This window comes from Callospermophilus lateralis, chromosome 16 (assembly GCF_048772815.1).
Source record: "Callospermophilus lateralis isolate mCalLat2 chromosome 16, mCalLat2.hap1, whole genome shotgun sequence".
Lineage (NCBI taxonomy): Eukaryota > Metazoa > Chordata > Mammalia > Rodentia > Sciuridae > Callospermophilus > Callospermophilus lateralis.
The window spans coordinates 22,071,262-22,097,224 of NC_135320.1; positions in this window are offsets into that span (position 1 = coordinate 22,071,262).

Genomic DNA, 25,963 nt, shown 5'->3' on the forward strand with positions numbered 1-25,963 from the left:
TGCAAAACAAAAGCAGAAGTACTTTCAGTGTTTATTCATTTTTTTCAAGTTTAAAGGATTTTCCTGAATTTGAACATGATGGAATCTAATCCACCTCTATACAAATAAAGTGATGATTTTTTTCCTCAAAAATGTGATTGGTACCCTGAAATGCTTTGGGATGATTTTATTCAGAGTTTATGTTAGTTAAATAAGTTAACAGGTTCACAATTTGAAAAACAAACAAACAAAAAAGTCCTAGTTAGAAATTCTAGAGAGAAAAAAGAATGTTCCATATTTTATTTTAAGAAGATCCATTTAATGAACTAGATGGTTTGATAACCACTGAGGTCTTATCTCACCATCTCAGATAACCATGCCTGTACTGGAACCCACTCTTCGGCTATTAGAAAATCTTGGAACAGTCAAGATAATGTAAACTCAAATGAGCTTGATTAACTGAAGAAATCACAAATAATAAATTATTCTCAGAGTGAATTTTCTCTGCAAAATTTATCTCAAGCCTGGAAAAGAATCAAGGACAACCGAAACTCTGTATTAGGGAAAGGATTAATATTTTTAGGATAACATTATTCTATCATCCATCTTGATTTTCAAAAGTCTCCAGTTAAGTGCATTTTTAAAATTTAGCATTTTATCAAGTCCTCACTGGTGTTTTGTAAATCAAAGACACAATTGTAAAAGATCTTAAACACAGTTTTATCTAAGCAAAGTAGCCAATAGATAAACTACAGAGTCTAATTTCTCTTCTCCAGTCTTTAATATTTTAAATAAGAATCATGTTAGGTTCCAGACAATTTGCATTATGTATGTTTTATTAAATTCTAAATGCTTAGACATTGATGATGTGTATAAAATCAATATATTTTCTGAGGAAAAGGAGACACAGGATGTGATAGAGTTGAATTATGTCATCCCAAAGTTCACATTGAAGTTCTAACCTAGTGCCTCATAATATGAGCTTATTTGGAGATATGGTCTTTTCAGATATAATCATAAAATGAAATCATTGCAGTGGGCCCTAATTCAATATTACTGGTATCCTTATAAAATGGGAAAATCTAGACATACACACTCATCCAGGGAGAGCACCATGAGAATACAAGGCACAGAGATCTGGAAGCCAAAGAATGCTGATGATGACCAGCAAAACAGCAAAGAGGCATCAACAAATTGTCCCTCGCCACCTTCAAGAGGAATCAGCTGGAGCTGGAGTTGTGAGCTCTAGATAAGGCAAAGGGGAAAAGAGGAGGGAGGGGAAGGGAGGGGTTATGGGGTAGGAAAGAGTGGAATGAGATGGTCATCATTACCCTAAGTACATGCATGAAGACATGAAGGGTGTGACTCTATGTACAACCAGAGATAGGAAAAATTGTGCTCTATGTATGTAATATGCGTTGTAATGCATTTTGTTGTCCTAGATAACAAATTAAAATTTAAAAAAGTAAATAGAACAAAGGTATTGTGCCCATGTACAACTAAAAGAAAAATAAAAAGAGGACCCAGCCATACTCTTACATAGATATGAGACTGCTAGCTTCCAAAACTGTGAGGCAAGGAGTCTCCATTGTTTAAATTTGTAGTTCTTTGTTAGGGTAGCCTTGGAAAACGAATGTATCCTTTTCTGATGCTTTTCTGACTCTCAACTCCTGAGTGAGTTGAAGTTTAAATATCCAAGTCAGTTATTTTTATACACTAAGGTTTTCCAGGCAAAGTTTGCTCAGATAAAACCTCAAAAACTATTGTTATGGTTTAGATAGTAGGTATCCCCTAAAAGCTCATATGTAAGGCAATGCAGAAAGGGTTAGAGGAGAAATGTTTGGGTTATAAGAGCCCTAACCCAATTAGTGAATTATCCCCTGATGGGATTAATTGAGTGGTAACTGAAGGTGGATGGGGTGTAGATGGAGGAAGTGGGTCATTGGGGGTGTGTTTAGGGGGCATATATTTTGTACCTGCTTTCAGATCATTAGGAGAGCCACTTCTCTCCACCACACTCTTCCATCATGATGTCCTGCCTCCCCTTGAGTCCCAAGGAATAGAGCTGGCTCTCTATGGACTGAAACCTCTGAAACTCTGAGCCCTGAAATAAACTTTCCTCCTCTAAAATTGTTCTGGTTGGGTCTTTCAGTCACAGGAGCAAAAAAGCTAAGTAAGACACCTACTGAATCAGAATCACTGATACAGGTACTGGAAATACATATTCATAAAAAGTTCTCTAAATGACACTGATACATACCTTGTGCTAAGGACCACTGGTCTAATATGTATGGGTGAGAACAACAGATCCAAGGGTGATTGTCATTCCTTATTTGGAGGAGCAAGCCCTACTTTTGTCATTAAAGGAGTCTCATGGCAGTGACTTTGACCATGGATACACATTAAATTCATCTGGGGAACTTTTAAAAACCACAATTGCAGGCCGCATCCACATCAAATAAAAGAGAACCTCTGAGGTCCTCATCCAGACACTGCTATTTTTTTTAAACTTCCATGTGGTTGCAATGTGTGCTCAGGACGAGGTCCTAACTTTAAGCTGAAGAAGTCAACTTTATGGGAAATGACTAATCAGCTAATTAACATTGTCAAAGATCAGATAACCGCAGTAACCCAATTAATCAGCCAACATTTCCCTCAGACTTCCCGAGTAGATAGATCACTTCTTTGTTCTCCATATCTTTCTTTTGTTTTGTCTACCCTTGGTTTCTTTAATTCCATTCCACCTTTCTTTTACCTTTCATCTTCCTTTGGCACTCCATTCTTTTCTCTTTCCTTCCCATAACCATCTATCTATCTGTTCCCTGTCTGATCTTACATAGAAATATAATGAAATTGAACTTATACATATGTATCATATTTGGGAGTCAAATTCTATGATCCTTGGATTCTTCTTGGAAATCATTTGGCCTAAAGTATTTTATACCTCTTTAAGACATACCTTCTACTAAATTAAGATGCTTTTTCACATGTTTTCTTAAATATACACACCTGTCACTCCCCACCTTCATTTCCTCTTGCTTTAGAATATTTTACAACACTGGTGCATTATACATTAGGCCTCAGTATCAAAGAGCCCAGGGTATCTAGAAGGAGGTCATGGTATTTTTTTTTTTTTCATTGCAAAGTTTATTTTCCTGGTGCAACTCTGAAGAACTTGGAAGACTTTCCTGGGAGCATGACAACAGGTGCCTGAAGGTGGTGGGAAGGTACCATGTGTAACATTTGGAGAAGGTACTGAGAGCAGTGCCATGAGCTTCTCACTGAAAGAACCTGGAATGGTGCCGAGTTACGAGCTGCCCATGGAACCTGTGGCTGTGAACAACATAACATCTTATTTTAGCTTGAGTTTAATTGCCCTGGATCCTGTTCTAGGAAATCTTGAGTGCCATTTCCTCAGGATGGATAGCATCTCATTCACCTTTTCTTAGACTATCATATTGCAGAGGAACAGGTTGTTTCATTTAGGTCCTAGTTGGATCATAGATGTAACTCCTTAGTCACTCCAGAAAAAGGATTGCAGATGTTCTATGACAAATCTATTCACTAAAAAGTAAACTAGCACTGCGTGTGAAGCCAAGCCGAAGAGTTCATCTGTTCGCCACCTGCATTGAACTTTTTTATTCTAATACTCTTTTTGGTTTTCCATTCTTCATTCCACTTTCTCTGGTTTTCTTTTGTCCTCTCAATCCAAGTAAAAACTTGTTAAAAAGTATCTTCTGCGGGCTCCCTTGACATGTATGCAGAAACCAATTTAATTTCATTATAGTTTTCCAAGAGTTGGCATCTAGATAGAAATGCTTTGTAGAACACCAGACTAGATAACATCTGTTCAGGTGATACCCACACAATTAGCTGCCCTCATTATTAAAAAGTTCAACGAGTGGGTTTTTATCCAAATGACCAGATAACCTTGGTTTCTTCCACAGGGGGAAAAAAATGTTCATTTGCTTGGTCCAAAAGCGTTAGGTTCTTTTTCTTCCTGTTTTATGTTAGATGTTGTTGCTGTCTATTCTTTAGCTTTGTGGTTAAAATGAGAACAGAAATTGCAATTATGAAAATAGAAAAAAAAAGAATAACACAGTTCACTGAGACACTCCTTTTGATAGAGAATTATGCAAAAACACAGCATCTTCTTCCTGACTGGGTCTTATTAGGCTCAGAATCCTTGGGATTCTGTGACTTTCTTCATATGACCTTCTCCCTGAGTGTCTCTATATACAAATTCCCCTCTTCCTACAAGGACACTAGAGCCAGGTGGCTTAGAATCAATCCCAATGACCTCATCTTGATTGCATCTGTGAAGACTCTATTTCCAGAGTCTTCACAACTGCAAGTAGCGGGTGAAGGATGCAGCATGTTTGAGGTACACACTTCAACCCATGACAGTGAGTTATAGGAACATTCTGCATATGTCCTTATACAGCAGTTAAATTTCTATGTTAGGGATACAGGTTTTATCTTTATTCCTGCCTATTAAAAAAAACACTCAGGACTTTACTATTAATTGTATTTCTCACTTTCTACAAACACTTTATTTTTATAGAAGTGATAATAATTTATTGTTTTTAAATTTTCTTTCAATTCTTAAACTTTTATTTTGGAAATGTCAATATACATAAAATCAGAGGAAATAATTAGATGGAAATGGGCATATGTATCACCTAAACGTACCTCTACCCACTTCCTCCTTCCTCCATATAATTTTGAAGCAAATTCTAGCCATTATATCATTCCATCTAAAATTGAAACTCTCTCTCTAAATATGAAATATAACCACATACTTTTCTTCCACTTACAAATGTAACAATTTATTAGTATTATTAAACACCTAGTGTTCGATTTCCCTGATTCTCTTATAAAATTTTATTATGGATTAATTATTTAAACTGTCATAAAATATACCTCATGCATTATTAGTTGATATTTCTGTTAAGTCATTTGTAATCTGTAGCTTCCTCTTACTCTATTATATGTATATATAGTTTTTAAAAGAAGCCAGGACTTTTGAGCAGCCAGACTGTGTTAGTGAACTTGCTGGTCTATGTGGGAGAAGGAGGAGGCTTCAAGAAGAACAGTGTCCTTCAGCTGAGCTTAGTAATGGAGTTAAGTCACGTTGTGCAAACTCCTCCTGGGCTGGTCAGAAACAGTTCCCGATCCTTTTTGCTCCAGGAAGCCCACTTTGAGAAGCACTGCTCTAGAGTCTGCCGCTGCCTGGGTACTGCTCACTCACCCAGAATGCCACTTACCTGGTTCCTTCCCCAGGTTCCCTGTAGACTCGCAGCCATCTGAAGCCTGGATCAGATTCCGACTGACTGTTTTGGCTAGACCTAGGTGGTGTGGTAGACTTCCATTGGCAGGCTCAACTGTCTGGTTATCTCACTTTTTGCAGGGTGACCTACCATTTTGTCATTTCTTCTTTTATTAGTTTATAAGTAATGGGAAATTGGTAATAGTCTGATCCTATCATTCCTTCTTCATTTACTAGATGGGATAGTTTAATATTGAGCAATTTCTTTTTTATTAACTCCTGGATTACTTTCATGCATAGTTCATATAGGAAAATCAAGATAAGTGTTTATTTCCCTTTATTACCAGTTTTTGCAATACTGGAGTTTACCTAGCATCCTCTGGAGGTGACCTTGAAGGCAGTGGTATGTGTACGCGGGTATGCGTGCATGTGTGTACCTGGGAAATGAACTCATGGATTTAAACATAACTATTTTAAGTATTTCAATACGCTGATTGACCCCTTAGGATTGCACAAATTGTTTCATCTTTGGCCAGTGGGATCCTCTTCAATTAGGTTCCAGATCCTTTTGATATACCCTCCAGTAATCGTAAATGGATTTCTTGATTTCTGGCACCCCAAAATGCCCCAGGTTCATCTTGTGTAGTATCTCTTGTGTAGAATTTGGAATGAGCCATCTCTCTGAGGACATCTGGTTATTTTATGGTCTCTGTCTATTGACTGCATTTATACCGGACTGCTCTGGGATTCAACTGCCTATTGGCCAGTGTTTTCAAACTTTTCTGTATTTTATGAAGGGCAATTTTCTCCCCCTGAAATAAGGATTATTATAGATGTAGCAGAGCCCTTATTGTCTTTGAGTGCTCAGATAAAACCCAGATGGTTGGTCATAATAACCACAATAAAATTTAATTTTAAGATGTAATAAAGGAAACTGAATGATGAAGTTGCTGTGTTCCCTAAGGCAACACACTGAATCCTCGTCTCCTCATAAAGGTATGGCTGAAAACCTATGAGATTTGATTTTCTTTAGCTATGACAATATGTCCAATTGAAAATTCTCTTATAGATAATCAGCCAACAACCTTTCAACAAACTAGTGCAGACCCAATATTTTGTTTGTTTGCTATTTTTAAATCACCATATTGAAGCAGTCTTAAAGAAAGTCTTGGTTTTACATAATTCAGGTCCCAGATTCATTCAGTTACTTTCTCTGTCAACATGTTTATTCTACACACCTTAAGGGTATAGGGAGCTGGAAATTCTGAGATGAACGTAATAAGGAATTTACTCTCAGATTGCTGAAGCTCCATGGAGAGATTAAGTTTCAAATGATATCTGAGAAATCTCAATGTAAATACACAACACAATCTAAGCAAGATGAGGGAAAATTAAGAATATTTATTCTTTTGACCATCTAGTAAAGAGTATTTCAAATATATAATAAGCCATGACTTTCTTATTTTTCATTTGGTAATGATAGATTATGGAAAAAGAAAAAAATCACATTAATAAAAAGGAGTGTATAATTTTAATGGAAACAGTATAACATCTTGTCAAAGAAGGAAAAATCAGGTCTTTATCTGCTAAAACTGTGAGATCTTTAAATACAAAGTGCCAGACATCTGGTTGCTACAGCCTCAGGGCCATAGCAATAAGCAAGCAAGAAAAAGGACTATGTCATTCTCACAAATCCTGACCTCAGACTTGACATAAAGCCAAAGTGTTTTAGTACTTGGCAATGTTATTTTATTGACACATGTCAAATAATTCTAATTTATGGCCATATAATCCTACATCTTGAGGCTCAGCTTTGTAGCACACATTGGAATTCAATACAATAGTCATGTTAATATCAGAGCCAAATAAAATGAGAACTCAACTTTTATGTCGAGCTTCATGAGTTACAAGGAGAATCATAATGTGTTTAAGTGTTTGCTTGTTTTACTAATTCTATGGCCTGTGAATGTACTTATATCTTTACTGGAGTTAGCCTTTTTCCCCTACATTATATAATCAAGGATCTAACTTAATTTCATAGATGATGAAAATAAAATGTGTCATATGCAAAAAATTGATGTTCACATAAAATAAAATAAAAATTCCAGATAGAATTTTCAGTGGGGTTCAATCTTTGTTAAACAGAGTATATACATTATTTTTCAGAAATGAATATGTTATTCTGAAGGAACCTCACAAAAGTATTCTTAATTTCACTGGAATTATGTATTTAAGTATGGAATACTATTGTTGATCATTATATTTATTTCCATAAATAATGCAATTTTTTATTTAAAACAATAACTATTTATTGCTACTAAAGTTAGATAAAAATACACCAAATAACCTACTACAGGATAATTTTACTTTTGAATACCAGTGCAAAAAATTCAAAATACAAAAAGGAGTGAATGGAATTCAATAGCACACTAAAAAATGTTTTAAATCAGAAGTTATATTAATTTCAAGATTGCAAGTATGGACTGTATTAGGAAGTCCATTGATTAATTCACCATTGCTATAAATTGAGTAAATGTCTCCCAAAGGTCTACATATTTAACAACTGGTCTGAAGGTAGTGCTATTGGGAGGTGGTGGGACTTCTGGGAGTTGGAGTCTAGTGGGAATTTCTTAGGTTATTGGGGGCATGTTCTTGAAGGTGGTGGAATCCCAGTCTGACTTCTTTCTCTTAGTTTCCTGGATCATGATGCAAGCAGTTTGGTTTGCCATGCATTCCTGCCATTATGCTGTCCTCACCAATGTTCCCATTAAAATGGGGATGCTCAATCTTGGAATGGAACCTCCAGTACCATGAAACCAAATAAATCTTTTCTCTTTATATGTTAATTGCCTCAGGTACTTCATTATAGTAATTCAAAAATGACTAACATATTAATAGTTAATAGAACAAAACTAGTTAATAATAGTTAATAGAACAAAAATACATGTCAAATCTTGAGGTACCAAGAAAGCATTCAGTGATCAATTTTCCTTATTATAATATTCACACCTCAGCCCAAAATAGTACTTCATAGAACATGGAATATTGGATGCATTGGATGACAAGAATAAAACAAGGAGTTATTAAAAATTGCAGAAGAAGCAGGGCGTGGTGGAGCACACCTATAATCCCAGTGGCTGGGGAAGCTGAGGCAGGGGATCTCAAGTTCAAAGCCAGTCTCAGAAAGAGTGAGGTGCTAAGCAATACCCTGTCTCTAAATAAAATACAAAATAGGACTGGGGATGTGGCTCAGTGCCTGAGGGCCCCTGACTTCAATCCCTGGTACCTCCCCCCAAAAAAATTGCAGAAGAAAGAGATTGGTATTTACTAAAGCAACATAAAAGATTTACTTTTATGATTACTATGTTAAATATTATCTTTTCCACTGTTTTAAAACTATGTGTGAATATGTGTGTTTTTATTTATATGTGTGTGCATATATGATATACATCATATAAATGTGAGAGAATACATAGACAATAGACAAATTATGAAGGATTTCCACTGGCACACTAATTGCAATTATTTATAAGATATATAAAGAGGTATTTTGGAAAAATTCTGACTTTCTTCTTCAGACTTTGTTGGCTATTACTTGAGTTTTAGTTTACATAAATTAATTTACAAAAGCTTTCTTAGAGAAAGTAATCATTCTTTACTGAAACTTCAAAGTAGAATATAATACAACTTACAGATATTAACTTGCATGTGAAGTTGAATTATTTTTGACCACCAAATATAATATGGAGTGATATGATAAAGATATCTGGCATTGTATAACTCTCTTACTGTCCAAAGTCTTTCAAGTCATTCCCAAGTTGCAAGGCAGTAAAAAAAAAAAAAAAAAAAAAAAAAAAAAAAAAAAAAAATTACGTAAATTTCATTTACTTTAGTAGACACTGTCCTGAGCTTTAGACTAAATGTGGGGAAAAGAACAGACAGTGGTCTCTCCTTTCTCACTTAAAGGCATCCTTCCATCCCTTTGTGAATTACCAGTGATATACTTAGACATTTTTCTTGGGTAAATTATGCATAGAGAAGTTCATGAAACCAAATTACTAACCACTATAATCTTTTTCTCCTAGTCTAGCAAGAAAACTGTTTTAGTTGTAGGTTTGCCTTTTAATTCTTTATAAATCCTTTAAATGTAGGGAAGAAATTAGGCTTCTTTATGTATCTGATAGTTTTTTCTGTACCTAAATAATTCTACTTATTACAGGTAAATTTGTCCATGTTCCACTGTGCCAGATATTATTCTCTGTTGCAGGGATCTGTGGCCCTTGAAAAGTGAATGAATCCTCAAGCAAGAGCAATAAGAAAAGAAGACTGACATGTAAACAAAGAGATGCATGGAGTATTTAGAAATACAAAGAAGGGAGACGTCTTAAATGATGGTTGGGGAAAGAAAGATGAAAAAAAATCAACAGAGAAATGCTGCTTGAATTTATTTTCCAAGTTTAAGTGAGGTTTTCAAGTAAATAGCAGAAAAAGTTGTATCTGCAGATCCTGAAGGTAAGGAGTTAATAATTGAGTATGATCAGATTATATGATATAAATAGAGAAAAAGAAGAGATAACTCAAGGTAGGCAGGAGACCAAAGTCAGATCTTGAGAGATCCTACCATCATGGGAAGAACTCGTCAGTAGAGATCCTATTATCTAGCTAGAATGTCCATCTCCTGGTGTCTTGACTGGAGAATTCCTATACAGACATCAAGACCCAAGTGAAAAATCATCTCTTCTTTGATGCCACAGCTGACTTAAACACTTACAATAAAGCACTTATGGTGTGAATATTTGTTTGTTGACTAAAATTAAGGTAAATCATTGGGATATCAGGCAAAAAAAATCAAAAGCTTTTTTTGGAATAGGCCAAATCCTTGGCACAAAAAAAAATGTAATTGTTGGGTTGGAGTAATTAAATTTTTCTAGTACTTTCATTGAGTAGGTTATGATTGAATGAGTTTTAGAAAAACATTTGTTTCCCACCTGTTTTTACCCTTCAAAGATCTATTTTTCTTGGCAGAGACACACCCAGAGCTTTGGCTCTATATGAACCTTGCATTTTCATTAAATCTGAAAAAAAACATAGGCAAGGTTTAACACATGCTTAAATGTTAGTTAAGTTCGCCCTTTTTATAAGCCCCAAGCACAGGTGTATTGAGTTTGCATTGGTCATTATGTATGACATTATGTTATTTTAAGCAGTGATATTGCTTTTGCTGAAAAATAGATTAAGTATGTATAGAAATGGTTGTATAATATTTTTGGCTGAGATTATGTAAGTGTTATAATGCCAAGTCAACTCTATCCTAACGAAATAATAATTCATAAGAACTATTTATGATATCATTTATTCTATCCCTGGGAGGATTATAATTTGTGACATTTCTGTTATACAAACAAAGATGAACAAACACACCAGCAGAAACCTGGTAGAACCAGTGACCAAATACAACATGTAGACTGTAGAAGGTAAGGTTATAACTTAAACAGAAGAATTCAACCCTTCCATTATTCACCAGATGTCATTCAGCTGATACACTGGGCCTGGCTCATGGTAGGCAACCTAACACTATGATGATTGCCTGTGGAATTTCAGTATTAGGTTCTATGAAGATGATGAAAAATTAAGAATCCATTCTAAAGGAATTAGGTGTGTATTCAGAGTATCACACGTAGGAAGCACCCTTCTGGCCAAATTCTTGATTTCACAGTTGAAGATGCTGGTGCATAGAAATCTCCCAAGGGGAGATGACTCATCCAGAACTGGCCAAAGCAGCAAGACTCCAGTCACACTGATTGGTGGAGGAAGAAGCACAGGGGCATGTGAAATCACATGAAAAGGAAGTTGAAAGTCAACTGATTTATATTTTAACAAATGCATAGAGCTAGCCACCATGGCACATGCCTATAAGCCTAGCAACTTGAGAGGCTGAGATGGAAGGATAGTAAGTTCAAAGTCAGCCTCAGTAGATTAGTGAAGCCCTAAGCAACTCAGTGAGACCCATTCTCAAACAAAAATGAATAAATAAATAAAAAGGGCTGGGGATGTGGCTCAGTGGTAAAGTGCCCCTGGGTTGAATCACTGATCCTTGGTACAAAAAAAAAAAAAAAAAAAAGGCACAGAAATAACTAAAGTAGATAGAAAATATGGAGCATGTTGAAATGTGCGTTGCAGGGCCTGGTTGGCCAGGCATTGATTATGCCAAGACTAGCTGTTGCCTTCCCATAACCATCCCCTATATCTCCTCTGCCTGTTCCTATGAGAAATATAACCCCTTCACTAGTGTCAACAATGCCTGCACGGCTTACAGAGCTGCACTGACAATCTGAGGGCTGTAAAGGAGAAGTCCAGGCACAGAATGGATAGCCATTGCCATCTTCCTGACTCTATTCCTATCTCCCTGTCCTTCATCTTTCCCTAAGGACAATAACCATTGTTAGCAGTCTTTATTCCAAAAGGTAAAATTGTGATGATTTTTTAAAACTTTCCAAAGAAAGATTAACTATGGCCTTTGAATTTTCATCTGTGTTATTTTATAGTAAAAATGAAAATAATAAACCATCATACTAAAGAGCTGCAATTAATTCGATTTTGTTGATTTGAAGGTTCATAATCAAATGATGTTTATTTTTAACAAATCACATAATGACTCCCAACTGACCTCTCTTTGGTTAAAAAAAAAAAATGTTAACATTAAATGGTGAAATCGTTTATTGGTAAGAGTTCTCCAAATGTACCCACTCACACATTTGTTTTATTTTATATTTTTGTTCTTGTTATGACAAAAGAAAATATTAAGAGAGGATAAATTATGAATAATTTGGAATATACTGTAATAATTTGTAATATACTTTAAACTTTACTTTTCACAGGGTTTTCAGTAAATCATTTTGCAAAACGCTGTTTGATATTAAGCTGGGCACTGTTTTCATTTCATCTGTGGATAAACTGAGATAAATAACAAGAACTGACTGACTTTATCTAAAGAGGAAGTGACCAAAACTAGAACATTCGGGGTAGTGACCACCGACCTCTCCTGTCCTTCAAGACAGAGTCTGCCTGAAGTATCCTCTTCTGTCTATGCTGGTGACATAGCTAAGGGCTCTACCCACTCCAAAAACATGCCTCAAGGTGGCACCTACATGATTTGTCATTTTTTTCTATCAGTCCCATGAAATCAGTTTGTTTCATAGCTAGGATTTGGATAAGAAATAAAATACAATGATTTTTTTTTTCTTAATTATCTTCATTTAACTTTAAGGGACAAAAATACAGGTCATGAAATCTATCCCTCTGCATTAGTTAGCTCAGAATACCATATTGTAATACCACAGACTTGATGACTTAAGTTAATTTTCTTACTGTTCTTGAGGCAGCAAAAGTAAGAAAATAGATTCGGGATCAAGGTGTTGGCAGGATTGGTTTCTCATGAGGCATAGCCCATTGGTTTGCAGATGGCTGTCTCCTCGTTTTGTCTTCACCGGGCCTTTTCTCTGGGTGCCACTGGTGTCTTTTGCTATCTTCTAAGACACTAGTAATATTTGGTTAGATTTCATTTTAACTTAGTTACCTCCTTCAATACCCAATCACCAAACATACTCACACTAAGGGCAAATGCTTCAACATATGTATTTTGAAGGACACAGTTTAGTCCATAACACTATCTTGTTTGTTCTTATCCTAACCCCTACCCGGAAGCTTTTAATGTAAATGCCAGCACTGTAGGTACCTCCTGCCACAGAATAGAAAAATATTTGACTCAGGGTTAACAGAGAAAGAAATTAAACAAAAACCAAGTGGAATTCAACCCAATGAACCCGAATGACAAAATGAAAATGTAACAATTGAAGGTTAAATAAATTTTAAGAGAACTAAGCACCAAGGTTACTGTGCATTAGGTTGAACTCACTGTTCCTCCACTTAATAAAATATCTGCAAATGGGTTTACTAAATTTAAACATAAAAATTGCAGTTTTTAAATTTAGCTACTTCCAGATTGATGACATTTTTAAGTAAAAGTTGCCTTTGCTTTCTAAAAACAGACTTCAAGCATATTTAGCACCTGATTATCTTATTCATCTCCCAGGAAAAATAACAAGAGTTGCTTTTTTTTTTTCTAAAAGAAAACCTTCTTATCACTCTCATGTGGTACTATTATACAGCTATGAGGGTTAACCAACACATTCATAAATTACGAAAGTCACTTCTAAACAGATCCTTGAATCTATAGAAATTGAAGGTTGATAAAGCATTATTAAAGGAGAAATAATGAATTATTTAACAAATGGTGGGGGGGTTGGCTAAATAGTTAAAGATCATACACAAGTCCAATTGGATTTAATATAAATGAAATTATAAAATATAGAAGAAAATGACTGATTTGGGAGTATGGGAAAACTTCTAAGCATGAAAACAAACAAAATAATTCTTAAGGAAAAGATTAATAAATTCTACTTTATAGAAGTAAAATATTTCTATACCAAACTCCAACAGTAAGAGTAAAAGACGGAATTATAACATTCACTTCCTTTTTTTTTTTTAATAGTAAACAAGATAATACAGCTTGCTTTAAGAAAAGAAGCAGAAAACCCACAAGAATAAACAGAATAAAGATGATGGCAACAAAATTTGATTATTGATATCTGATTTGATAACTGAGAAAAGAGAATTCTGTCAGCAGTAGAGAAAGCAGAGGCAAGTTGATTTGAACCCCAAGGCTCAGGAATTGGGAGTCCAGGTACCGCTGGAAGCGAGAATGAGGTTGGAGCTAAAGAGAGTGGAATGGGCCAGGCATGTGGCACATGCTTGTAATCCCAGCAGTTCAGGAGGCTGAGGTAGGAGAACTGGGAGTTCAAAGCCAGCCTCAGCAAATTGGAGAGCCCTTGGGCAACTTAGCGAGAGCCTGTCTCAAAATAAAGTATATTAAAGAGGGGAGGCAGTGCTAGGGATGTGGCTTAGTGGATAAGCACCTCTGGGTTCAATCCCTGGTACCTAAATAAATAAATAAAGAGAGAGAGATGGGTTGGACTTGAGAAGCAGTTACTTCTAGCCCCAATCAGGACCACTAGGAAAAGCAGCTAAGAAGCTCCTCCTTTGCTACCTGTTGGTAAGCTGCAGAGATAGGCTCTTCTTACTGTTCCTGCAAACCAGGTAATTTCTAGATTGGAGGATGCCCTCCTTCTTGGTAGGCAGGATTGTTTTATGAAAACCAGCAGATGGAGGAAAGTGCACGTACTGAAGACTAAGAACCCACTTGTTAACCCTTTGCTCAGAATCAGCTCCCAGAATCTTGGTAGGCAAGAGAATAAAAATTATTTTCCATGGAACCCTGAAGAACCAAAGAAGAAACCTAGAAGCATATACATCACTGATTGCCCAACAACAACATGGATAACAACAAACTGCTCTGTTATGCTGTAGTGAAGCTTAAAGTTGGCAGGCCTGCGGGCAGAAGCATTTCCATTGCCTTCCTCTAACGTTTTCACAGACATTCAAGAAAAAGTGGGCATCTAGAGAATACTGTGACATGAAATAATAAAAGAAAAGAGCTATTCAAAAATAATAGAGAGGATGCAAAAACGTAGGCTCTTAAAAAAAAAAAAACCCAAGAAACATAATGTTGTCAGAGAAATAAAAGAAAGTAGTCTTCAAGGAATGTCTGGGGGATTGTGTTTTAACATTTTGCCCAAAGGGCTGTGGCTGAGGCTCAGCATTAGCACACTTGCCTGGCATGTGTGAGGCACTGGGTTCAATTCTCAGCACTGCATATAAGTAAATAGGATAAAGGTCTATCAACAACTAAAAAAAAAAAATTAAAATAAAAAAATTCTGCTCCAAAAAGAGGACTTCTCCAAAAAATTATTAATATAACAGCAGAAATGAAAAAAAAATAGGAGAAAGATAAAGATGAGAAAATTTTCCATAATAAAGAGAAGATAAAAAGATGGAAAATAAGAGAGAAAGATATAAGAACAACAAAGTTTAGTCCAGAAGGCTTGTTATCTGGAAAAATGGATATCAAAGGGAAAAGTGGACAGAACAGAGTAAAAGGAGGGAGAAAATGAACAAAAATTATTTTAATGATTTTTCCCCTAACTGAAGGATAGGCACTTCCACATTAAGAGTCCACTGAGTGCTCAGTATAAATGGTAAATGTAGAGTCACATTAAGAAGAAAATCGTTAAATTCTAGGAACATTGTTGATTAAGAGAAACTCCTAATAGCTTCCAAAAAGGAAAAAAAAAACTGTATTATATTCAAATAATAAAAGAATTAGAATGAAGAATGGCTCTCAATAGTATAATTATAGCTAGAAGAAAATGGAAAGATGCCTTGAAAATTCTGAAGAAAATTCCAGGGGGCTGGAGATATAGCTCAGTTGGTAGAGTGCTTGCCTTGCATGCACAAGGCCTGGGTTCTAGGGGAAAGGGGGAAAAAAAAGGGAGAAAATTAAACAACAGCAGATGGGGTAGAGAGGGAAGATGAGAGGGAAGGGGAGCGGGGATAGTAAGGGATAGGAAAGGTAGCAGAATACAACAGTCATTAATATGGTATTATGTAAAAATGTGGATGTGTAACCGATGTGATTCTGCAACTTGTATTTGGGGTAAAAATGGGAGTTCATAACCCAGTTGAATCAAATGTATGGAAGATGATATGTCATGAGCTTTGTAATGTTTTGAACAACCAATAAAAAAAAAAGAAAATTCCATTTAAAATTTGTTAACCATATTGTAAATTTATGGTCAGTTTATTTTTTTTTTTAATTGCTTTAAAAAGTCCAGGGTGCCAATATCTTTAGATTTGTTCTTGAGCTGGTCAAAATTCCACAGAAAGAATTTTCTGGTCTCCTGACTAGAGAGTATAAGCTAGTAGGCAGAATTCTGTGAGCCAAGTTCTAGAAATGAATACAAATAAAAATGTCTCACCATTCAGTACTGAAATTTTGTCATATAACTAGAATGTCAATTAAGAGTGAGGGTAGAAAGAGAGCCATCTCAGATATGCACCATTTTAAGGCAGCATTCAATCAAGCAGAGATTAAATAATGAAAGGGAAAAGCACAGAATCCAGAAAACTGTGGTTAAAGTCACCACTGTGGTCGGGAACTCTCAAGGAGGATAGTGAAAGGAAGTCCTGTGAGGACTATGCCCAGACAGCAGAGCCAGGGGGCAGCTGTACAGACCACAGCTGCTCATAATCTTTGAGAGATTAAGTTGATAGAATTCTATGGGTTTTTTTTTTTAACATATAAGGAGGAAATTTTTATAATTCAGGGAGAGTTAGAAATAATAATATAGAAAAATAAGTAAACACAAGGCAAAAAATCACTAACTCCAAAAGAAGTAAAAAGTTGTAGTGAAGATAAAAAGTAATCATAGAATGTGTACATGGTTTAGCCATGAATCATTGATCTCTCCCAATAATGGACCCTCTGAATATTGACATAAGCAATATTATTATTGTTTTAGTCTGGATCTGGGCAGATGGGTAGCAAATGGGTGGATAGTGCAGGGATGAACAAGGAAAGAGCTAAATCTTCACCTTCACTGTGGAGAGTCAAAAGGTAGTGACTGACATTAAAAACTCAAGAAGAATTAGTATGTGAAGACTACCTACATATGTGAATATGAATGCTATAACAAAGATTTAGGAAACGTTAATATCTTATAAAGGAGACATTCACGGTAGGAGATTGTCAGATATTCAGATAGATAAGTAGATGAAAGAGGATAGATGTAAATAGAAAACTTAAACTTTATAGAACTGCTTCAACCGAAATTATTTGTAGATGTAAATTTGAAAATAATAAAACTGAATTTAAAAGGCTCAGACATTGAAAATCAATAGTATTGAAAAGCTACTTGTAACAAGTAACTCAGGGTTAATATTGTTAATATATAAACATTTTAAATTTAAATTTTTATTTATTTTATTTTTTTTAACTTTTTTTATTGGTTATTCAAAACATTACAAAGATTGCAGAATCACATCAGTTACACATCCACATTTTTACATAATACCATATTAGTAACTGTTGTATTCTGCTACCTAAATAAAATAAATTTTTATTTTTATTTATTTTATTCTGCTAAAATAAATTTTTATTTATTTTAAATAAATAAATTGAATTTTTTAAAAAAAATTTAGTAAAAAATTGAAAATTAAAAATAACCAGAAGAGAGATAATTCATGGAGTCAGAGATAACCAAAAATACTTTTTATTATTAATAAAAATTATAACATTGAGATCTTTGCATTCCATTTAATTTAAAAATATTAGCAAAACAATAGTGACCTACAATGGCTCTTCCATAGGCTCTTTTATTAAAATATATAAAATGATTCAATTTTTCCAAAAGTCATTCACTGATATGTCTAAAGATCTTTAAAAATTCTTATGTTATTTAACTCATAACTCAATTTCTAGGACTCTTTCCAGGGCAAATAAAATCAGAATTGTAAATAAAGTTTTATGTGTTGAGAAATTGGAAACAACCTAAAATTCAAAATTATGCTTTATTTGTGTTTCTTAGTCTGGTTGCTGGTTATATCAATGTTTTTACTTTGTGAACATTTATCAAACTGCAGAATAATAATTTGTTCACTGTTCTAAGTGTATATTGTATGCTACAAAATACTACAGTAAAAAGAAAATGGCCAAACTCTTAAAACCACATTTTTATAAAAAAAATCAATAAAGTGAAAATGTTTATAAGTGAAAAAGCAGAGCCATATAGGATATCACTCCATTTTTAAAATCTAATGGTATAGAAACTAAAAAAAAATTTACATTGTATTATAGAATCTTATAGAAATGTATTACATTTTATCATAGCATCTAACATAAAGATACTAAAAAAATGATATTTATGTAGATAGAAAGTTTGAGCAGAAAAGTTTTGAAATCTGTATTCCATTTTCTCTTTTTCCTGTCAAAGGCATTTCTTATTTTGGTCAGTGCAACCACCTTAATACATTTTCTCTCCGTTGGTGTTTATTTTCTGACATCATTTCTGTCCTGCTGAGCACATTAATTGTTACAATGACACTGTGACAGAGTTTAGCAATGCTATTAGATCATCAAAGGAAAAGAAATTTAATAAAATAATTGCATTTATCTACATCAGACATAAGCAGTAGAAAGCATATTAGAAACAAAATGTAAGTTACAAGAGTAGGAAACTAAATCTTCAGACATAAACAAAAGCATCTAGGGATAAACCCAAATCACTTGCAAAATTTACAATCCTCTAATAAATTATATAACAATGACAATTTCCCTCAAATTATTACTTATGTACAATCCAATCCAATCCCTACTGAATTTGTAGGGTTTTTTTGTTTTTGAAATTTTCAAATGCATTCTCAAATTGAAGTCAATGAATAAAATTCCAAGGAAATTTGATTTGAAAAAAAAAAAAGATTTCCTTATTAGATATTGACATAATATACAGCCACAGTAATTGACACTCTATGATCCTGGCATAGCAATCGTGAGACTGTTGAGCAGAGTAGATGGCTAAGAACAGGACATTTTAAGTATATGATAACTTAGTAGAGATGACATTACACAAACCTTGGAATTGAGAAATGATTGAGTAAAGGATGTAGAGTAATCAGCTCGTACTATGGAAAAAATGTACAGTTAGATTCCTGTCTTGTACCAAATATAACTCCATATAAACTATAGTTCTGTGGAATGCACATACTTAAAACTAAGAGAAGACGAAAATAACATTCACAACAATTTTGTGATCATATATAAACAGTGTTAACACTCAGGAATGTAATACTATCCCAAAGACAAAGTTAACAGGCAACAGCATAGACATTTGCAGTCTCCTACACTCTTACTGTGGAGAATGGCACAGGACAATTGCATGTCACTGACTAAGGATTATGATCAGCTCAATTCTGAGAATCAGATGTTTTTTATATAAATATGCACATTTAAATGCTTAATATATATTTTCAAAAGCACAACAGGTTTTTATTTTTGAGGTTTTTTTCTTCAAACTTTTATTGGCACCTTATAGCTGTACATTATAGTGGGATTTACACAATAGGTAACCATAAGCTGAAGGGCTATAAGCCATTCTTTGACAAACATTGATAAAGTCTGACATGATAAGTTCCTTGACCCTTGATAAATCCCTTAACCCTTTGTGATTTCTCCTACAAATATTTCCTACTATCTTTATCACTTTGGGGGTAGCAGAATTCTAACTCTTCCATTTTCACCCGATTCCTGGCCTCTGATGTGCATACACACCTTGTGGTAGGTGTTTAATCAAATATTAATCTGGCTCCTGCTATGACTGTGCATATAATTAAGTTCCAAAATCGGTTGGTAAAAACAGGAAAATTATCCAGTGGGTCTGACTAAAGCTAATGAGCTCTTTCAAAGTAGAGAATTTCCTCCAGCAGGTCACACACAAGGAAATGAGAGACTCATTTGGCTGGCCTGCATGAAAACAACCATCTGGGCTGTGAACATCCATGTGGCAAGACACTGGGGTTGCTGAGAACTTTCTCCAGCAGCTAGAAGGAAAATGGGACCTCAGAATTCATACAAGGACATGAATTTTGCCAGTGACCTGTGACTGTAGAAGAAGACCCCAAGCCTCAGATAGCCCTGTACAGTGCCTTGATTTCAGTCCTTTAACAGAGAATCCAGCAATGCTGCATCTAGATTCTGACTGACAGCTACTGTGACATAATTAATGTGTGTTGTTTAAGGCCACTAGGTTTGTGATATTTTTTTCTGTAGCAATAGAAGATGAATATAATCTCCTTTGGTATTCTTCTCAATTCCATACCTACCCCCCACCTGGTCAAATTTCCTTGATCTCTTTCTATTTCTGTTTCCTGACTTTCAAGTAGAAATAATAATAGAATTTAACTCATAAACTGTTATTAGGATTAAATAAATAAATTAACATGTGCTGGGATTGTGGTTCAGCAGTAGAGGGTTTGCCTAGCATGTGCGAGGCAATGGGTTCGATCCTCAGCTCCACATAAAAATAAAAATAAAGTCTTTTTCTAAAAAAAAGAAATTTACTTAAAACACTTCGAAAGAACCTGGCACATATTAGCAGTTGTAGATTGTATTTTCCAAAGATAATCATATAAGTGTCTCAATCTTACATCCTCTCCTGGAATGTGACTCTACCATTATCTTATAGAGAAATAGAGTTGGTTTCTCGGCTCCCTTGAACCTTCGTTTGGGAACACCATGGCAGCTTCAACAGACAGAATATGCTTTGCCAGTTCTGAACATAACCCTTAATGGGCCAGCAGTTGCTTTTTATGCCTCTTGGCTTCCTTGCTTTGGGGATGCTCCCTCTGGGAACTTCAGCCACACTGCCAGAAGCCAAGTCTAATGAGAGGCCATGTGCAAGTCCTCTGGTGACTCGCCAGCTGAGCTTCCAGCCAAGAGCCAGCATCAACTGCCAACCATGGGAACGTGCCACTTTGGACATTCTTACCCATCCTGCACCCAAGACTGCAGCCCAAGGCAACAATGCACAAAGGTGAACAACCAGCCGACTCACGCAATTGTGAGAGGTAATTAAAAAGTTGTTCTTTCTCACTAAATTATGTGGTGGTTTGTTAAGTAGCAATAGACAACTAATAGGTATTTTACGTATACTGTCATTGAAGTGAAATTTCAGGGCAAGACCAGGATCCTATCTATGATTTAAAACACTATTTCTCTGGGGACATATTATCTAGATTCTGTGTAACTGGCATACAAATCAGTTTTGGACAACTTATTTGGCGGTTTGGCACCATCTACATCAAAATTTGTCCAGGATTTATTGGAATACTTGACTCTGGCAGGTGGAACTCACCATGAGAAAAAGTAAGAATATGAATTAGACATGGTTTGTTAGAGTTCAGCATTGCCCTGTGTTGTGTTCTATGTTCTCTCTCTTCCTTTCCTTGATCTTTTGATGTCTTCCTGCTACATAAGCCTCCTCAGTCAAGGCTTATCTTAGATTATCCCAGATTCCAGACCTCTTTCCCCTTCAGAAACACCACAACCTATTTTCAGTGAACTTGACACACCTTCTTAAAGGCTAAATAATGAGATTTTACCGAAGCCTTGCTTGTATTTAACCCCCTTCAAATAGGTTTGCCTTTTAGTGAGGACCACAAGCTCAACCGCCTAATGGTAAGGAATATTGCAATGTTTTAACCTGAAGGGGTGATCATTATCTCTTCAGACCTTTCTTTTTTTTTGTGGGGGTTAGGGTATCAGGAATTGAACCAAGGAGTGCTTAACCACTGAACAACATCCTCAGCCCCTTTTGTTTCATTTTATGTATTTATTTATTTACTTTGAGAAAAGGGTATTGCTAAGTTGCTTAGGCTCTCTCTAAGTGGCTGAGGTTAGCTTTGAACTTTGGATCCTCCTGCCTCAGGCTCCTAAGCAGCTGGAATTACAGGTGTGTGCCAATGTGCCCAGCTATTCGGGGCCATTTATTAAGACACTCTGAAGATCTACAAGACAACCCTAATAGTGGATACAAAACACACACACACACACACACTCACACACACACACACACACACACACACACACACACATATATATATATAACACACACTTAAAGCAAAGCATTTTGAAAAGATAATTAGTATGTGAAGTCTAGAGTCAACTGTGTAGACATACTTTCCTTTGAATTATAGACCTTAATTCAATTAGACATATCCATAAATTCACTTGAATTTCTGAAAGGATACACATCTTTCTTGGCAGGGGCCCAGCTTTACACACTGAATTAAGACAGGATCTGAAGCCAACCAATAACTTTCATCCAGGAAAAGCCTCTCTGCTGAATGTGTCTGTGATTCTTTTTGGCCCTCAGTTGGCAGCCCTGATATTCAGCTACTTTATAAACGTGGCTGCGCCTGTCCTCAGTAGCACAGAGCCGACCAATTGTCCCACCTGCTCATCCATCGGGTTCTATTTTGAAAATTAACCACTTACTGCCTTAAATTCATCACACTGCCTGCTTCATAACTATTTCTCTGAAAATATTAACCAAGGCAAGGTCCTGCTTGAGAATGAAAATTTTGAACACATGTGTGACACTCTATTAACCCAAATCACTTGGTATGTCCTGTTTTTTTTTTAAGACACTTAAAATGATGAGTAAATCATTACTCAAAAGTGTAATCCTAAAAAGCTTAGTTTGAAAGCAGATATTTATCTAGAACTTGCAATTCTTTAGTTTTCATGATGTAAATAGGAATATACCATCCACAGTGTAAACTTCCAGTAAATCAAGCTTAAAGCATGCAAAGAGCTAGGATGAAAAACCTATAAATGACATTTTCTGAATTTATATTTACAACTCAAAACGTATATGGACCATGAATCAAAGGTCATCTGGCATTAGGACAGTAGCTTCCCAAGAGAATGTGGGCATCTGACCTCACTGAATGATCTCATCCCCAGGGACTCTCCCTTTGCATAGATGTTTCAGGCTAAAGTTCCACTGACTATTGACTAAACAACTTTTAACGCAGTACAAATATTTCATGGTTCATTATAGTCCTTAAATTAAAAATATGACAGGCTTTTTGTGCTGAGAGCCACAGCCGAGTCGGAATGGCCCCTGGCATTTTACCAGAAGTATGGTTGAGAGGCGAGCCATTAAGATGATGTTGGATTGAAATAGGTTGTGTATTCAATTGTATATTAGACCTTTACTATCCGGTAATAGGATGGCTCTTGCTACCTCTGGTGACCACTACTTTGCAGTTCCCGTTGAGAGAGTGAGTGTGCAAGGGGGAAGGGAGTTTCGGTTGGTGTGTGGTGTGTTCCTGGAGGAGTTGCGTGGGTGGCATCCGGGAGAGTTCCCAGGGAGTGTGCTGGTGGAATTTGGAAATAAAGTTTGTTCCTGCTTGAGTGGCTCGTGATTTATGCCCAGCCAGACTTCGGCATTTTTGTTATGTGTTTTACCATCTGATATATAGGTTTAAAAGATCACCACTACTTCTTATGAGTCACGTTCTCTGCCTCTTCATTCTTCCGTGCTTATTCACTTTTCCATTCACTATTGCACATCCTCAAGTGTGTTTCTGAGAAAAGGCCTGTCAATTATGCACTTTGGGTGCTTACACATCTTAAAATATAGTATTTTAAATTGTTCATCCGTTTTACTACTATAAGCATTATAAACTATGTAAAAATAATATTTTGTGATATCCTTCCTATATATACCTAAATGAAATTCCTGCACACATGGAATAAGGGCACTCCCAAATTTCTGTGCCCTGCACTTTAACTAAATAACATATTGTCCCTTTCAGAATATGAGAAGACCATCTTCTCCTAAGCAGACTTTTAAAATTTTTAATTAATTAGCTTTACTGAGATATAGTTGACAGCAGTAAAATATACCAATATTAACTGTACAATTTGATGATTTTGATACATACATAGAATCATGTAACAATACATAGATCAAAATGTAGGATTTCAATCAACTCTGTGAGTTCCATTATGCTACCTTATAATAATTTCCTAACTTTGATCATTAGTTGCCACAGTGTATTAATATAAATTTGTGACAATTCAGTTTTAGAATTCCACATAGATAGAATCATACAGTATATTGCCTTTTGTTTTGTTTTCTTTTTTTTTTGGTATAAGGGATTGAACCCAGGGGTGCTTCACCATTGAGCCATATCCATAGCAATTTATTTATATATTTATCGGTTCTTTTTGGTTATATAGGACAGTAGAATTCACCTTTATATAATGTACAAGAATATATCTTATTATGGTTAGGATCTCATTCTTAGGGATGTACATGAAGGTGTATTCTCTATGGTGTATTTCCTATGCATAGGAAAATTATTTAGAATTCACTTCACTTCTACCCTTTTCCTCTCTCCTTCCCTTCTCTTCATTTCTCTTTGTCAAATCTGCAGAATATCTATTCTTACCCTCTCCCAACTTATTGTGGGTTAACTTACACTTATCAGCAAAAACATTTGACCCTTGGTTTCTTGGGATTGGCTTATTTCACTTAGTATGATAATCTCCAGGTTATCCATTTACTTGCAAATGTCATAAAGTCATTCTTCATTATGGCTGAGTAATACTCCATTGTGTATGTGTGTGTTTATAACATTTTATTTATCCATGCAACTATTAAAGGGCACTAGGTTAGTTCCATAGCTTAACTCTTGTGAACTGGACTGCTATAACCATTGATGTGACTGTGTCAAGGGAGTATGCTTATTTTAAATCTTTTGGATATAAACTGAGGAGTGGGATAACTGGGTCAAATGGTGGTTCCATTCCAAGTTTTTCAAGGAATCTCCATACTGCTAAGCAGACTTAGAAAAAATTGCCTTGTTTTAATTTAAGTCATAATTTTCATATTTAATTCAAAGAGAATTTTTTATTTTAAAATATCAAGTTTGATTTTTTAAATCTCTAATTTGCTCCTGATCTATATAATGTAGCATCTAGTCAAAGTTTAATCATTAGTTGTATAGTAAAAATTACAGGCAATTATTTATACATGTATTCGAAAATATAGATACAGTTTTAATTCTGAGCTAATAGTAGATAATTTGGTCATGAAAATTAATACACAATTTTCCCTTTGATTTTATTAACTATTAATAATTTAATTTTTTCTAACCTGATAGATAAAAACATGTTTCAACTCTGGGAGTTTAATAAGGCAAGTTTTAGTCATAAATAAGTTGGATTATTTTCCTTGGTCAATTGTACATCTGTATTTTTTTCTCAGTGGATTTTCTATTTTTTTTCCTTTTGTCCACTTTTTATTGTGGCTTTTACCCAAAGTTTATATGCTAAGGCCCTAAGTACTAATGAGACTGGACTTGAAGATGGAGCCTGGAAAGAGGTCATTGGAGTTAGGTGAGGCCACAAGAATGGGGCCCTGTTAGGGTCTGTAAACAAGTCAGGATGGCGCCTGGCATTTTGCCAGGGGGAGTGGTTTGTGAAGTAACTCCATTGAGCTATTAAGTGTGGAGATTCCTTATTGGTTGACTGCTGTATCTAGTTTATGCTAATTAAGATAAGCTGTGTGAATGTATAAATACCACTCCTGTCCTACAATAAACCGCTCCCACTCCTGCTGTATCAATCTACACAAGTTGTCACCCCCACACCCCCCAACCCCCACCCCCACTATTTTGCTGCAGCCAGCCCGCCTGCGGCAGGGCCCTAATCCCATAGGACTGGGTCTATGTAAGAAGCAGAGGAGACACTGAAGTTATACATGCACTTGAATATAGTAGGTGGGTAGGCCTACATGCTGGCCCTTTGATCTTGGACTTCCAGCCTCCAGAATCATGAGAAAATGGATTCTGTTATTTAGGCCACCTAGGCTGTGGTTTTTATTATGATAACCTTAAAAGACTAAAGAGTAAGTCATATATGGCCAATCACCGGGGGCAAATCCTTTTTCTCCTTATTTTTTTTCACAGTATTTATTATAATTTCTTAACTATTTTTAGAGTAATCCATACTATTAATATTTTTCTTGAAGACATTTATCTTTGATTTCTGCTTAGAAAGATTTCCCAAGTTCCCAGATGATAATGATATTCATCACTTTTTTCTTAGTTCTTCTGTGGTATGATCTTGAACACTTAAATTGAAGATATATTTAAATCTTCATGCCCTTATAGTTTATTTTTGATGCATGA